Genomic DNA, 9626 nt, shown 5'->3' with positions numbered 1-9626 from the left:
AACTGAGGTCAATTAATATAATTTGAGTCAGGATTGTAGTCTGTACGGAGTTGGGCATATTCGTTACTTGGGATGATGGAAGGACTCGAGGCATGACTACTTCAACAACTGCCAGAAGAAGGAACTTATCAACTTCATGGAAACTAGCATAACTATATGAGGTCTACTCAACTATATGGACTGGTGAGAGGGGATACCCTTCTGTAATTCTTAAAGGTACCTTTAATAGACAATTTAGTAAGTGTGGTCACCTGGGATGGGTTGGACCGAATTTAAATCGTAAGCAGACTACTATAGATAAAATTAATGTAGCCTAGTCAGGGGATACACAATACTTTGTCCAAGGACAAACAATCTAAAATAATTGACTTAGTAAAACTTGTCTCGTCTTTAATCCATATAGAGTGCCAGAGCAGCAGGGGGCATAGAGTAATCCGGTCTACCAGATACTGCAGCCCTACCTCCCTACGGACAATCTCTGTAGAGTCGAGATGGGTAGGCATACTAAACACTTGAGAAAGCAATTTTCCTCGACCTGCAATGCTTTGCTATTACAAAAACCCCACACAGCAGCATGGTTACCCCTTAATTTTTGCCTCACATCTGATGCACCCCGACTTGATGTGACCTGGGTCCCTGCCAATCAGGTTCCCAGGCCTGTGTTCTTTCCCAAAACTGTACCTTGTACCCACAATTGGCACATCCCTGGCCACAGGTAAGCCAATTGCAAAAGGTACCATGGGTACCAAGGGCACTGTGACCGAGAAGGCCTCTAAGGGCTGCAGCACCTATTGTGCCACCCATGGAGGCCCTGTGCCTTAATACCCACACACTGCCATTGCAGGATGAGTGTTTTGGTGCAGAGTAAAGTCAAGAGTCGACATGGCACACATCCCTGTGGTCTATGCCTGCAACCCACTGCCTGAGGCCAAGGCAAGCCACCCTCTACTAGGGAGCTCTAGCCCTCAGGTGAGAGTACAGTGGCCATTGTAAGTGTAGAAAAGCCATTATGAGTATCTGGTCTGGCAGTTGGTCATTACGAACTCCACAGCTCCATAATGGCTTTACTAAAACCTGGGAAGTTTGGTAGCGAGTTTGTCAGCACATTAAACCCACACTGATGCCAGTGTGGGATTTAATGTGAAATGCTCTCAGAGGGCATCTGTGATTATTGAATGGCTGCCCACCCTTTGCCACCACAAGACATGTTCCTGTACCCCTTGGTAGAGAGCCTCTGCTTCCTGGGTCCAGAAACAAAGCCTAACCTGGGCACAGGTGTTATGCCTCCTCCCTCCAGGATGGGCTGGGACCACGAAGGGGAAGCTTCAAAGGCATGTCACCTTTGAAAGCTGTCCCTGCCTTTGCCACCCCGCCCCTCAAGTGGCAAGGTGAAGCACACATCTCAATCCCCTCCATCTTGAATATGAGGGAACTGAGCCAATTAGGGAGAGGCTCATGCTACCCTCCCACTTGAGAGTGGCATAATAGGGGTTGTACCCACTCCAAGGAAGGGACCCATTGCTCCTGACCTGCACACCCCTTTTAACACCCATAAATCTAGTATTTAGAAGCCACCCTGAACCTTGCCTCCTCAGATTTGAGGAAATAAGGAGAAGGACTGAAGAGCCGTGCTGACCCAGAAAGAAGAGGACACCTACTGCTTTGGCCCCAGCCCTACTGACCTCTTCTGCCTCCGACCTGCCTCCAGCAAAGAACCCGGCATGTCCAGTAGCCCCCCAGAGCCCAGAGGACCTGCCCTGCACTCACCTTACAGACTGTCTCCCGTGAGCACCTGAGTTGCTCAACAAAGACTCCAAGATCAGAATCTGGATTCTGGCGATTCTGCACCAAACTGCACCTGACGCCCATGGCCCCAGTCTCCCCAGTGACCTTGACCTGGGATCTGGCAATTCCCGACTTCAATCAAGCCGAAGGCCTGCAGCCTCAACCTGAAGGTTACCCCTAACCACGACGGAGCTGGTAAAAAAAACCTATGCCAGAAGACACCCCTGCACCCAACACCCAAAGGCATTGGGTGGCCCAACTGACGGTGTACAGGCATACCCCAAAAGCACAACTTACTTCTCCAATTGATGGTCGCCTTGAGGAATTCTCCATGCCCGAGCCTCCAGCAACTTTTCCAAACCGAAGGTCTCAATTGAGAATCACAAGGTCCCAGATGTCTCCTTGGCACACTGCATCCGGCCGCCCCTGTGCTGCTTGTGGTGCAGCTCCTGTGCTGGTTGTTTGCCCCTGCAGTGCTGATCTTAACCCCAGGAGCTTTGCTTCCACACCCGAATGGCCTTTTCGTAAGCAGTCTCTAACCGAAGGCCCCCTTAGCTAACATTGGGTGCCTGCACTCTGCACCAGACTGTGCCAGTGCCACTGGTGATGCAAATTGAGTGCCTACCTAGACCTTGGTCCTAACCCCCAAAGCTCCCACTTGTAAGATTTTTACTTAACTGTGAAACCGATAACCATTTTTCTTCCATATGAATCCATGTTATGAGATTTTGGCCCAAAATGTTCCAAGTGTTGAACTGTTTCATGGGACAAACAGTAATTATAACTCAAGCCAAGAAAAGTCTTACTTACCTTGTATTGTGGGATCCTTATGTGTGGTATCTCGGCATACCACCCCCCTTCTCAAAGTAAACTAAACGGATCTGAGAAGTATTCTAAAAGTAAATATTGTGTGATGTAAATTGCTTTTTGAATTAATAACAAACTGTAATTATTGCAAATTCAACCACAACTGCATCCTTGTGAAATCCTGCATTTGAGAGTATATTTTACTTACCTGGGCCAAGTCCTGCTTAGTTCTACAAATAAAACATGTGTACTTTTTTATACTTACCCAATGGTCTGGATTCAGTCGTTGAGTGTGTGCCATCAGTCTTGATTGAGTGAATACAATAAATGCTTAACACACCCCCTGGATAAGCCTAACTGCTTGCCTACGCAACCACAACCTGAGCTGTTAGTACTTGCCAAATTTAGCCTCTGCAATAGCTCTGGGGACTCCTTGGACTCTGTGCACGCTATACCTTACTTTGTTATAGTATATACAGAACCAGCTTCCTATATGTACTGTATGCTAATATCTTTTTAATGCTATGGAAAAGATAACCTCTGAATTTGCCTCTCTGCTGCCTGCCTACCTGGCCATGCCCCCCGTCACCATCACCAAGAGTAAACTAAGATCAAGGCCCTAGGCAGACTTACAGCAAAAAAATGAAAATCAAAGTGGACAGCTTTGTAGGATAACTGCTGCTGGTGCATGGCAGTATTGGTACACCCACCTCTCTCGGCCTCAGTGACACTCCACTGGCTGCACCACTGATGGCTACACCCCTGAGTACAGTTATTAACACCCTCAATATATTCCTCTTCAAAGTTAAAGTCCTTTAATGCCACAACATATTTACATATCCATCTGGAGATTGAATCCAAACTTTTCATTTTGAAAACATCCTTCAGTGCTTTGTAATGTCTTAAAATTAAAATAAAAAAAGTTATACATGTTCATTTGTCACTGTCCAACAGACTAGACTAGACTAGACTAGCCTGTGCGTCTATTTTTTGTATAACAGAGTTATTCATCTCTGGCTCTTTTAAATGTTTGGAAATTAATGTAATTATCCTCCAATTCTTTGTCTTTGTATACGTGATGCCCCCAGTCTTTTAGCACTGCATATGTTATAAATTCACATCTTAGATTGCGATCAAAACGTTGCAAATTGTGAGGTTTCTCCTAGTCAACCACTACTATTAATACTCACCCCACTTGAATTCAACGTTTAAATAACTCTCTCATGCACCTAAATTTGTTGACATTTAGCACAAACATGCTGTAAAATGAAGCCTTGTCTGTCAAGAAACATGATCTGCTCTTTCTCATTGTTTTTGGAGCAGAGGTATCACAAATTGCCTTTAACAGTTGTTCTTTTGGTCTGATCCCATCTCCTGTCAACTTATGTCCTAGTTAAATAATCTCACTCGTTTGTAATTTGCTTTTGTCAATGATTAACTTCAAACCATTTTGTTTCAATTTATGAAGCACCTGACTTACATTCCTTTATTATTACTGCCATGCACTAGTATTATATTCGGGTAGATCTTTACTTCTTCTATGCCTTCTAATATTCCTTTTTTAGCTTTCTGAAAGCAGATGTACCTTCATCAACCCAAAGGCATTCTCAGAAATCTGAATGCGTCAGCAGATATAAAAAGGCCCTGGCACTCAGTTTTCCTCCTTGAGTGGGCCGACAGGGTTTTGTGCACTGGGCAGGCCCACCTCTTCTTCAGCAAATTGTGCAACCTTCGGGTCACCTAACAGCTCTTAGAGTATTTGTGGAACTCTCCTTTTCCTAAACAAGAAGAACTTGGCCTGGAATAACATGAGATGGTTTGAGTCCCACTTTTATAGTCATTTTCCATACAGTAGATGTAGGTTCACTGACTAAGGTTCCGGATCGAGTTTAGGCCTTTTCCCCTAACAAATATAATTTTCTGGCGGTAGTGGAGACACAGTCTTTGTGCAAGGTGATGGCTTCACAGCAGAGAGTGTTGAGGCTAGCTCCAACCAGGAGTACCCAAGACATGGCCACAAAGAAGTGTGACATCTTCTAGCATGGCTGTATTCAACCTTGCTGAATTTGCAAACAAACACTGACAAGAGGGAAGGCTCTGCCTAGAATATCCCCATCTTTAACAGAATCTGCTGACCCATTTCCTACAGCCTTGATCCAGTAAATAGCAGTGCTCATAAAAATCCTAATCAGCAAGTACTCGCCAAAAGGTCCCCAGAGAACATCTAGGTTTACTCTCACTAGCCTCAGTAAACATACTCGCACTGCTCACAGAGTCTCGCTGCCAAGTATGGGCTTCAAATGCATACTGCATACATGCACTCAACATGCATGGGAACTTCATTGCAAGGGCTTGGGTGCCATAATGAGGTTGAACTTTTATGCAAAGCGAGACAGTAGGCCGCATTCCTATCAGATTCTTCACATAAGGGGACTATTAATTAGCAAAAATTACTATGCTGTCAGCACTGCTTATTTATTTATTTATTTATAAAGTTTTATATGGCGCGAACATGATCCCGAAGGATATCAGAGTCCTTTACATTTTGATGGAAGGGAATAAATGCAATATCTACATAAAGTAGGAGTAAAACAGGAATGAACGCAGATTACAAGACAATTCCAACATAGGGGGTTATCCTAAACTGGTGCAAACGGGCAAGGAAAGGGGTCACAGTATGTGGTAAAGAAGAACAGTATCAAATGATGGCACCCTGGTAGTAGCGATAGCGTCATCAAGCAGGTGGGCCTAGCCCAATTACGATAAGAATTTATTCATAAGGAATCTTTTGACTTCCAATTGAACACAGTCATTGAGGATATTCTGCGTGATTCCGGTGGTAGAGAGTTCCATGCCTTTGGAGCAGCAGCAGAGAAGGCTCAGTGACAAGTTCTCTTTTTGTTAAGGATGAGTGGCTTCAAGAGAAAAGTAATGGCGCTTCTTGAGGCTCTCATACAACAGGCTAGTTCAAGTTTTTGCGCAAGAAACCTGGGAGTATTGAAGTGAGTGGCTCTGTGTGTCAGAATGGCAATCTTTAACTGAATCCGTGCTTCGTAGGGGAGCCAATTAAGAGATTTTAGGACTGGGGATATGTGTTCATTACATTTGATGTCTGTAACCAATCTAGCCGCTGCATTCAGAGATGCCCTTAGTGGAGCCAGAGTGTATTTGGGAAGGCCACAGAGGGTAGCATTGCCGTAGTCTAGCCTCGGCAAGACCAGCGATTGGACCACCTGCTTGAAATCATTAAATGGAAGGAAAGGTTTGATATTTCTGAGAGTCCTCATCGAGTGGTTCGCATATGATTTTTCATATTCAGGTGCTTGTCCATGGTGACTCCGAAACATTTGGCTGAGTCTATGATGAGAAGGGTGCAGTTGAAAGCCGTGAAGTGACTCATGCTAAGGTCTAGCTTGGGGATGTGGTTCGGAGGGGAGATGAGCAGGAATTCCGTTTTTGAGGTCTTGAGCAGGAGATGGTTCTCAGTTAACCAGTTTTGAGTAGACGTTAGGGTAGTGTTGAGTGGGATGATGTTTTCCGGGGATGAGATTTTCAGATAGAGTTGCGTGTCGTCTGCATACATATGGAAAAGAATGCCCATGGAGTTCAGTGAGTTAGCTAAAGGTTCCAAGAAAAGGTTGAAGAGGATAGGAGATATAGCAGACCCTTGGGGGACCCCCATGAGTACTGGAGAGGGCTGGGAGAGATAATGATTTTCCCTGACTCTTTGAGATCTGTGGCGGAGGAAGGACGAGAACCATTGTAACACCTGATCAGAAAAACCTATCCTGTTTTGCAGAATGGCTAGGCGGTTGTCATGATTTAACCATGTCGAATGCTGAGGAAAGTTCAAGTAGGATCAGGAGGCAGGATTCATTTTGATCAAGCATTTTTAAAATGTCATTCATAACGTGCGTTAGAGCCGATTCAGTGCTGTGCCCCTTCCAAAAGCCAGATTGGTGCTGGTTTAGGAGTTAGTAATTCTCTATGTGGGCACACAGTTGGGATTGTTTGCATTTTTCTAGGAGTTTCGCTAGGGTAGGAATGTTGGAGATAGGTCGAAAGTTATTGAGATCCGTTTTCTCAGCATTAGTTTTTTTTAGTATAGGTGATACCTGAGCTGCTTTTAGGCAGTAGGTGATCATGCCTTGTGAGAGAGAAGCATTTACAATCCTTGTCCAGGTGGGTATGAGTGCATTCTTAATTTCTTTGAAGATGGCCGGGGGTAACGGGTCACTGAAATGGTTGGATGGGTTGATATTCTGAAGGAACTTGTAGATTTATTTTTCACTAAATGGGGTAAAGGTGCCCCATGACGCATTGTTCTTGGTGTTCAGGGTGGTAGAATTGCGCTTTTCTAAGAGGTCAAGGGGTGATGCGTCCCTGGAGGAGGGCAGTAGAGCCTTCTTAGAGGCGAGGTCAGTGGAAATGAGTCTTGATTTCTCCGTGAAGAAAGCAGCAAGATCGTCTCAAGAGAGTGGGCTGACACAAGGGTCAGAGAGATTTGGACCTATAACTGATTACTGTTGGACCAATTCGAAAAGTTTCTTGGGACGGTTAGCTGCTTGATCCAGTTGGTGTCTGAAGTAGTTAGCCTTAGCGCTCTTGATATGTTTGTTGTAAAGGCTCCTAAGGGGTTTTAGTTGGTCCGAGGAGCACTACTCAACAGTAGAATATTAGGTTTTCCCTTGGATATCTTCTATGACCCACAGAAACATCAACTCTTACGTATCTTCACAACACCATACTCACACTCAATTACACTCTGCAGGGCAAAATTAATATTACCATTTAGTCTCAAAACCAAGCTTGAAATACAGTATTATCAATTTATTAAAAAAGGTTTTTTGGGTTATAGATAACACAGTTTTTTTACAAGAAGAAATAGTTAAAATTCATACATTGCATCAAAATACATAAATCACATACATAATCAATATTTATTAAAAAACGCGACAAAAACCTAATGCGTTAAAAACATACAAGTTAGTTGGGGACCCTATTGGTTGCATAGATTTACATCCACTGATGCACAAGCTGATCCAACATATCAACATCCAAGTGACAGACTGGTTAGTATACCACTATATTCCTATCCAGAATTCTTTGTTGTTGGATTCACATAACATAGCGTCAACGCGTTTCGGTGGTAATCAATCGATAAGAGACCACCTTCCTCTGGACAAAAGCGATATGGGTTTATTTCCTTCATGATTACGAGTTTGGTGGTCCAACCGCCAGTATGGTGTCAGATTCTCCGCCGCTGACTAGGCGATCTGCCCGCCATATTACACTGTTGTCAGATTTCACAATAAAAGATCGCCAGTGCACTGCTGACACCGACAGCCATTCGCAGAAAGCATCGACATCGGTCGGTGGACATCAGCTGACATAGGGCAGTACAGAGAAGATTCATTGGCATTCGAATTACGAGTTGGCTTTTCAATGAGCCGACCGTGGGGTGGAACCACCTGCTTCGAGCCGGCAGAAATGAAGGTTTTTGGGTTGCATTTCCTTTTCCTCCTTTCAGTCTCTGGCTTGGATCCCTTTCTCCAGGTCCCCCCTTCACAGCAGCATCTATACCCTGAAGAAAACGACCCTTTTGGCACCAAAATCCAGGTAAGTTCATATTGCACTATTTACCCATTGAGTGGACTCCTTTCTTTTATTTTCTCTCATTGTTTCCTTTCCATCCTTTTCTTGTTCTCTTTTTCTTTATGATTTCTTTCTTTTTTCATTCTTACATCCTTCATTTTTCAACTTCTTCCTGTGTCATTATTTCTTTATCCCTCTCATATCATGTATTCATTTGACTGTTTCTTAATAATTCCCCTTTCGATTTGTTCCTAATTTCTTTTTCTTCCTTCAACTCCTTTCTTTCTTTTGTATCTCCTTTACTTTGTTCTCTTTCATCCTCTATCTTTCCCTGCTTCTTTCTTAATTATTTTTCTGTTTCTCACATGCCTTTTTTCACTCATTCTGTCATTCTTCCCTTCTCTTCCTCTTTGTTTCTTTTCCTGCATCTCCCCTCTTCCCTCAAAATTCCAGTGCCGCTATCTCTATTTCTCCCTTTTGCTGTTTCAAGAGGAAAAAAGGAACAAAACTGATCCATATAGAACTGTGTGATTAATGCTTATGCTCGCTGTGGCAGGACTGGTATACTCTAGGGGCAGTGTTTAAGTTATTTGGCCTCTATGTGCCTTTATCAAATCCCTCTCTTATTAGGCAGTAGCTCACAACAATTCTCAATTATCAGAAGTAGATTCCTCTATAGGAACGATAAGAGACCCCTGTTCTAGACTTACATGTAGCAACACATTGAGAAGCTAGAAAAGGGCTACCTGACATATCCCTCTGGAGATTTATATAAACCTTTGCTATAATTTGTTCCTGTAACTCTTGAGTGGACTTCCTATAACTGTATCACAGCTATTATATAGTAGTTGTCCTGATGCAGCTCCTCAGTGAGCTTCATATAGTGTTTGTTGGTTGCTTGGACTTGCATGCAGTGGCTTGGACTTGTGCCGCTCCTGGGTGGAATCTACATACTATTCTTAGGTTGCCCATCCTGAGTGAACTCTGCATATTATTGACTGGTCACATAACCACACCTCCAGGTGCTGACCTCTGTAGCTCTTGGGTGGATTTCATAGTATTGTTAGAGGATCCGACTAATCCTTAGCAACACTAGCTTTTACTTTATAGCACACACAAAGAAGGCTCCGAGTGAGATGACAGTCACATGGAACAGATTACCTATGTCACACATGCCACTATGGAAATAAGTTGAAAATAGGAAATAGAGTAAACATCAGATGGAGCAAAATGTTGTTCACTTTAGGAGAAAAGATGTCCCTGAGAATAAAAGTAGAAGTCTCAACAAAAGACTCATACTACAGCTAAGGCTCACAGATTGCCAGGGAAAGCAGTCAGTTCAGAAGGGTGGAGGTGAGCAACCAGCACCAGGTGTTCCATCAGAGTGTCATTTTGCTCAAGCTACTTGCTTCTTGGAGATCACAGGCCAGGCACTCTCA

The sequence above is a fragment of the Triturus cristatus genome, chromosome 4_2, assembly GCF_964204655.1.
Source record: "Triturus cristatus chromosome 4_2, aTriCri1.1, whole genome shotgun sequence".
NCBI classification, from domain to species: Eukaryota; Metazoa; Chordata; class Amphibia; order Caudata; family Salamandridae; genus Triturus; species Triturus cristatus.
This window is presented reverse-complemented; position numbering follows the sequence as displayed.